Genomic DNA, 7,079 nt, shown 5'->3' with positions numbered 1-7,079 from the left:
AGATCCTCATCAGTTTTTAGCTGAATTCTTGCAAATCTGTGACACAGTCAAGACTAATGGGGTTAACCTTGAGGTCTACAGACTGATGCTATTCCCTTTTGCTGTAAGAGACAGAGCTAGAATATGGTTGGATTCTCAACCTAAAGAAAGCCTGGACTCTTGGGAAAAGCTAGTCAATGCCTTCTTGGCAAAGTTCTTTCCACCACAAAGATGGAGTAAGCTTAGAGTGGAAGTCCAAACCTTCAGACAGAAGGATGGAGAATCCCTCTATGAAGCTTGGGAAAGATACAAACAATTAATCAGAAGATGTCCTTCAGACATGCTTTCTGAATGGAGCATCATAGGTATTTTCTATGATGGTCTCTCTGAACTATCTAAGATGTCCTTGGATAGCTCTGCTGGAGGATCTCTTCATCTGAAGAAGACGCCTGCAGAAGCTCAAGAATTGATTGAAATGGTTGCAAATAACCAATTCATGTACACTTCTGAAAGGAATCCTGTGAACAATGGGACTAGTCAGAAGAAAGGAGTTCTTGAGATTGACACTCTGAATGCCATATTGGCTCAGAATAAGATATTGACTCAACAAGTCAATTTGATTTCTCAAAGTCTGTCTGGAATGCAAAATGCACCAAACAGTACTAAGGATGCTTCATCTGAGGAAGAAGCTTATGATCCTGAGAACCCTTCCATGGAAGAGGTGAATTACCTAGGAGAACCCTATGGAAATACCTACAATTCTTCATGGAGAAATCACCCAAATCTCTCATGGAAGAATCAAGAGAGACCTCAACAAGGTTTCAATAACAATAATGGTGGAAGAAACAGGTTTAGCAATGGCAAGCCTTTTCCATCATCTTCTCAGCAACAGACAGAGAGTTCTAAGCAGAATACTTCTGACTTAGCAACAATGGTCTCTGATCTAATAAAGACCACTCAAAGTTTCATGAATGAAACAAGGTCCTCCATCAGAAATTTGGAAGGACAAGTGGGTCAGCTGAGCAAGAAGGTTACTGAACTCCCTCCTAGTACTCTCCCAAGTAATACAGAAGAAAATCCAAAAGGAGAGTGCAAGGCTATCAACATGGCCGAATATGGAGAGGAAAGAGAGGAAGAAGACGCCACTGAGAAAGACCCCAGTGGGCGTGCACCACTCTCCTCTGAGTTCCTCAATGAGGAACAATGGGAATCTAAGGCTCAAAATGAGACCATAGAGATTCCATTGGACTTACTTCTGCCATTCATGAGCTCTGATGAGTATTCTTCCTCTGAAGAGGATGAGTATGTCACTGAAGAGCAAGTTGCTAAATACCTTGGAGCAATCATGAAACTAAATGACAAGTTATTTGGAAATGAGACTTGGGAGGATGAACCTCCCTTGCTCACCAAAGAACTGGATGACTTGTCTAGGCAGAAACTGCCTCAAAAGAGGCAGGATCCTGGGAAGTTTTCTATACCTTGTACCATAGGCACCATGACCTTCAAGAAGGCCTTGTGTGACTTAGGGTCAAGTGTGAACCTCATGCCCCTCTGTAATGGAGAAATTAGGGATCTTAGAGGTGCAAGCTGCAAGAATCTCATTAGAGATGGCAGACAACTCAAGAAAACAAGCCCATGGACTTGTAGAGGATGTTCTGGTTAAAGTTGAAGACCAGTACATTCCTACTGATTTCATAGTCCTAGAGACTGGGAAGTGCATGGATGAATCCATCATCCTTGGCAGACCCTTCCTAGCCACAGCAAAGGCTGTGATTGATGTGACAGAGGAGAGTTAATCATTCAAGTGAATGAAAAATCCTTGGTGTTTAAGGCCCAAGGATATCCCTCTGTCATCATGGAGAGGAAGCATGAAGAGCTCCTCTCAAAACAGAGCCAAGCAGAGCCCCCACAGTCAAACTCTAAGTTTGGTGTTGGGAGGCTACAACCAAACTCTAAGTTTGGTGTTGAAACCCCACATTCAAACTCTAAGTTTGGTGTTGGGAGGTTCCAACACGGTTCTGAGCATTTCTGAGGCTCCATGAGAGTCCCCTGTCAAGCTAATGACATTAAAGAAGCGCTTGTTGGGAGGCAACCCAATGTTTTATAATTAATTATTTTCTTTTGTTATTTTATCTTTTTTGTAGGTTGATGATCATAAGAAGTCACAAAAACAATGAAAAAAGCAAAAACAGAATGAAAAACAGGAAGAAAAACAGCACACCCTGGAGGAGAAGAAACTGGCGTTCAAACGCCAGTAATGCTAGCTGTTGGGCGTTTAACGCCCAGTCTGGCACCATTCTGGGCGTTTAACGCCAGAAAGGGGCACCAGACTGGCGTTAAACGCCAGTAAAGGGCAAGAACCTGGCGTTAAACGCCAGGAATGGGCACCAGCCCGGCGTTTAACGCCAGAAATGGCTCAAAACGTGATTTTGAGCAACATTTGGTGCAGGGATGACTTTTCCTGACACTACAGGATCTGTGGACCCCACAGGACCCTACCATCACTCTCTCTCTTCTTCCCCCATTCACCAATCACCTCAACACCTCTTCCCCAAAAACCCTTCACCTATCAAATCCCATCTTTCTCTTCACCACTCACATCCATCCTTCATAAATCCCCACCAACCTCACCCTTCAAATTCAAACCACTTTCCCTCCCAAACCCACCCTCCATGGCCGAACCTTTACCCCCCTCTCTCCTATAAATACCCTTCTTCAACTCTTCATTTTCACACAACCTAAACACCCTTTCTTCCCCCTTCTTGGCCGAATACACCACCATCTCCCTCTTCTTCATTTCTTCTTCTTCTACTCTCTTCTTTCTTCTTTTGCTCGAGGACGAGCAAACATTTTAAGTTTGGTGTGGTAAAAGCGTTGCTTTTTCGTTTTTCCATAACCATTTATGGCATCCAAGGCCAGAGAAACCTCTAAAAAAAGGAAAGGGAAGGCAAAAGCTTCCACCTCCGAGTCATGGGAGATGGATAGATTCCTCTCAAGGGTGCATCAAGACCACTTCTATGAAGTTGTGGCCTTGAAGAAGGTGATCTCCGAGGTCCCCTTTTCACTCAAAAAGGGTGAATATCCGGAGATCCGCCATGAGATCCGAAGAAGAGGTTGGGAAGTTCTTACCAACCCCATTCAACAAGTCGGAATCTTGATGGTTCAAGAGTTCTATGCCAATGCATGGATCACCAAGAACCATGACCAAAGTGTGAACCCGAATCCAAAGAATTATCTCACTATGGTTCGGGGGAAATACTTGGATTTTAGTCCGGAGAGTGTGAGGGTGGCGTTCAACTTGCCTATGATGCAAGGAGATGAGCACCCTTACACTAGAAGGGTCAACTTTGATCAAAGGTTGGACCAAGTCCTCACAGTCATATGTGAAGAGGGCGCACAATGGAAGCAAGATTCAAGAGGAAAGCCGGTCCAATTGAGAAGGCATGACCTCAAGCCCGTGGCTAGAGGATGGTTAGAGTTCATACAACGCTCAATCATCCCCACTAGCAACCGGTCCGAAGTTACCATAGACCGGGCCATCATGATCCATAGTATCATGATTGGAGAAGAAATAGAGGTTCATGAGGTTATAGCCCAAGAACTCTATAAGGTGGCGGACAAGACCTCCACCTTGGCAAGGTTAGCCTTTCCTCATCTCATTTGTCACCTCTGTTATTCAGTTGGAGTTGACATAGAGGGAGACATTCCCATTGATGAGGACAAGCCCATCACCAAGAAAAAGATGGAGTACACAAGAGACCCCTCTCACCATGAGATCCCTGAGATTCCTCAAGGGATGAATTTTCCTCCACAAAACTATTGGGAGCAACTAAACACCTCCCTAGGAGAACTAAGTTCCAACATGGGACAACTGAGGGTGGAGCATCAAGAACACTCCATCATCCTTCATGAAATTAGAGAAGATCAAAGAATCATGAGGGAGGAGCAACAAAGACAAGGAAGAGACATTGAGGAGCTCAAGCACTCCATAGGATCTTCAAGAGCAAGAAAGAGCTGCCATCACTAAGGTGGACCCGTTCTTTGATTTCCTTGTTATTGTTCTTCTGTTTTTCGATTTTTATGCTTTATGTTATCCATGTTTGTGTCTTATGATCATTAGTGTCTTAGTGTCTATGCCTTAAAGTTATGAATGTCCTATGAATCCATCACCTTTCTTCAATAAAAACGTGCCTAATTGATAAAAGAAAGAATTGCATGAATTTTGAATTTTATAATAGTTTAATTATTTTGATGTGGTGGCAATATTTTTGTTCTCTGAATGTATGCTTAAACAGTGCATATGTCTTTTGAATTTGTGGTTCATGAATGTTGGCTCTTGAAAGAATGATGAAAAAGGAGACATGTTACTGAGGATCTGAAAAATCAATAAAATGATTCTTGAAGCAAGAAAAAGCATTTCAAAAAAAAAAAAAAACGAAAAAAAAAGAGAAAAGAATAAGAGTTGTGATCCAAGGCAATAAGAGTGTGCTTAAGAACCCTGGATACCTCTAATTGGGGACTTTAGCAAAGCTGAGTCACAATCTGAAAAGGTTCACCCAATTATGTGTCTGTGGCATGTATGTATCCGGTGGTAATACTGGAAGACAGAGTGCTTTGGGCCACAGCCAAGACTCAATAAATAGCTATGTTCAAGAATCATCATACTTTACTAAGAGAATCATTAACACTATCTGGATTCTAAGTTCCTAAAGAAGCCAACCATTCTGGATTTCAAAGGATAGAGTGAGATGCCAAAACTGTTTGGAGGCAAAAAGTTAAAAGCCCCGCTCATCTGATTAATACTGATCTTCACAGATGTTTTTGGAATTCATTGCATATTCTCTTCTTTTTATCTTATTTGATTTTCAGTTGCTTGAGGACAAGCAACAATTTAAGTTTGGTGTTGTGATGAGCGGATAATTTGTATACTTTTTGGCATTGTTTTTAATATGTTTTTGATATGATATAGTTAGTTTTTAGTATATTTTTATTAGTTTTTAATTAAATTTCACTTTTCTGGACTTTACTATGAGTTTGTGTGTTTTTCTGTGATTTCAGGTATTTTCTGGCTGAAATTGAGGGACCTGAGCAAAAATCTGATCCAGAGACTCAAAAGGACTGCAGATGCTGTTGGATTCTGACCTCCCTGTATTCGAAGCGGATTTTCTGGAGCTACAGAAGCCCAATTGGCGCGCTCTCAATGGCGTTGGAAAGTAGACATCCTGGGATTTCCAGCAATATATAATAGTCCATACTTTGCCCAAGATTTGATGGCCCAAACCGGCGTTCAAAGTCACCTCAAGGAATCCCAGCGTTAAACGCTGGAACTGGCACCCAAATGGGAGTTAAACGCCCAAACTGGCACCAAAGCTGGCGTTTAACTCCAAGAAGAGTCTCTACACGAAATTGCTTCATTGCTCAGCCCAAGCACACACCAAGTGGGCCCGGAAGAGGATTTTTATGTCATTTACTCATTTCTGTACACCCTAGGCTACTAGTTTCTTATAAGTAGGACCTTTTACTATTGTAAAAAAATCTTTTGATCACTTTTAGATCTCTAGATCATCTTTGGACATTTTAGTTCTTAGATCATTGGGAGGCTGGCCATTCGGCCATGCCTAGACCTTATGCTTATGTATTTTCAACGGTGGAGTTTCTACACACCATAGATTAAGGTGTGGAGCTCTGCTGTACCTCGAGTATTAATGCAATTACTATTGTTCTTTCATTCAAATTCCACTTGTTCCTTATCCAAGATATCACTTGTTCTTCAACATGATGAAGGTGATGATTGACGCCCATCACCATTCTCACTCATGAACAAGGTGACTGACAACCATTCTTGTTCTACAAGCATCTGAGGCTTAGTGAATATCTCTTGGATTCCTGATTGCACGATGCATGGTTGATCGCCTGACAACCGAGTGCTCGCCTGACAAACGAGCCAACCATTCCGTGAGATCAGAGTCTTCGTGGTATAGGCAAGAACTGATGGCAGCATTCAAGAGAATCCGGAAGGTCTAACCTTGTCTGTGGTATTCTGAGTAGGATTCAATGATTGAATGACTGTGACGTGCTTCAAACCTGTAACCTACTGGGCGTTAGTGACAGACGCAAAAGAGTTATTCTATTCCAGTAGGGGAGGGAACCACACCGGTGATTGGCAGCACTGTGACAGAGTGTGTGCATTAGCTTTCACTGCGAGGATGGGAGGTAGCTGCTGACAATAGTGAGACCCTATACGAGCTTGCCATGGAAAGGAGTAAGAAGGGTTGGATGAAGACAGTAGGAAAGCAGAGAGACGGAAGGGAAGGCATCTTCATGCGCTTATCTGAAGTTCCTACCAATGAATTACATAAGTATCACTATCTTTACCTTTATGTTATTTTCGTTCATCACCATATATATCTGAGTTTGCCTGACTAAGATTTACAAGATGACCATAGCTTGCTTCAATACTAACAATCTCCGTGGGATCGACCCTTACTCACGTAAGGTTTATTACTTGGACGACCCAGTGCACTTGCTGGTTAGTTGTGCGAAGTTGTGTAATGCCATGGTATTGAGCGCACCAAGTTTTTGGAGCCATTACTAGGGATTATGAGAGTTGTGAAAAAGTATAGTTCACAATTTCGCGCACCAAGAAGCAAAATTGAACTATAACTTGAATTAGAAGAAAGAGTAATGACAATATAACTATAAAGAGTAGTAACAAGAGAATACTTACAACGAGATTAGCAAAATCCAATGATCAAAAATGGAAATGGCACTTGGAATGTAAAACCCTAATGGAAAAGATAAGAAAACTTAGAGAAAACTAAAACTAAAAACCTTCTATTCTACTCCTAAAACTATACTAATGCTATGCTATGTTATGTCCTTCATTCCCCTTTCAATATGAGCTAAAAGACTTCAGAAATGGTCCCCCAAAGCTCTGAAATCGCAGGTCATGTGCTTTTCTAATAAGGTCATGCACGGACACCTGTGCAAATGCACAGACGTGTGCGTCCGCACACCTTGCGAAATTCTCAACCTGTGCGTATGCACAAGTAGCTGTGCGCACGCACAATAGGCGATGCTTGACGGGACACACGACGCGC

General features: G+C 42.2%; 1 non-coding gene across 1 annotated transcript; it reads right to left on the bottom strand.

The window, feature by feature from the left end:
* Positions 1–217: 217 nt before the first annotated feature.
* Positions 218–325, bottom strand: LOC130978042 (small nucleolar RNA R71). Its single transcript, XR_009085706.1, has one exon. It is a non-coding gene; the product is annotated as a small nucleolar RNA R71 (small nucleolar RNA).
* Between the last annotated feature and the right edge of the window lie 6,754 nt (positions 326–7,079).

This window comes from Arachis stenosperma, chromosome 4, assembly GCF_014773155.1.
Source record: "Arachis stenosperma cultivar V10309 chromosome 4, arast.V10309.gnm1.PFL2, whole genome shotgun sequence".
In the NCBI taxonomy this organism is placed as follows: domain Eukaryota; kingdom Viridiplantae; phylum Streptophyta; class Magnoliopsida; order Fabales; family Fabaceae; genus Arachis; species Arachis stenosperma.
This window is presented reverse-complemented; position numbering and strand designations above follow the sequence as displayed.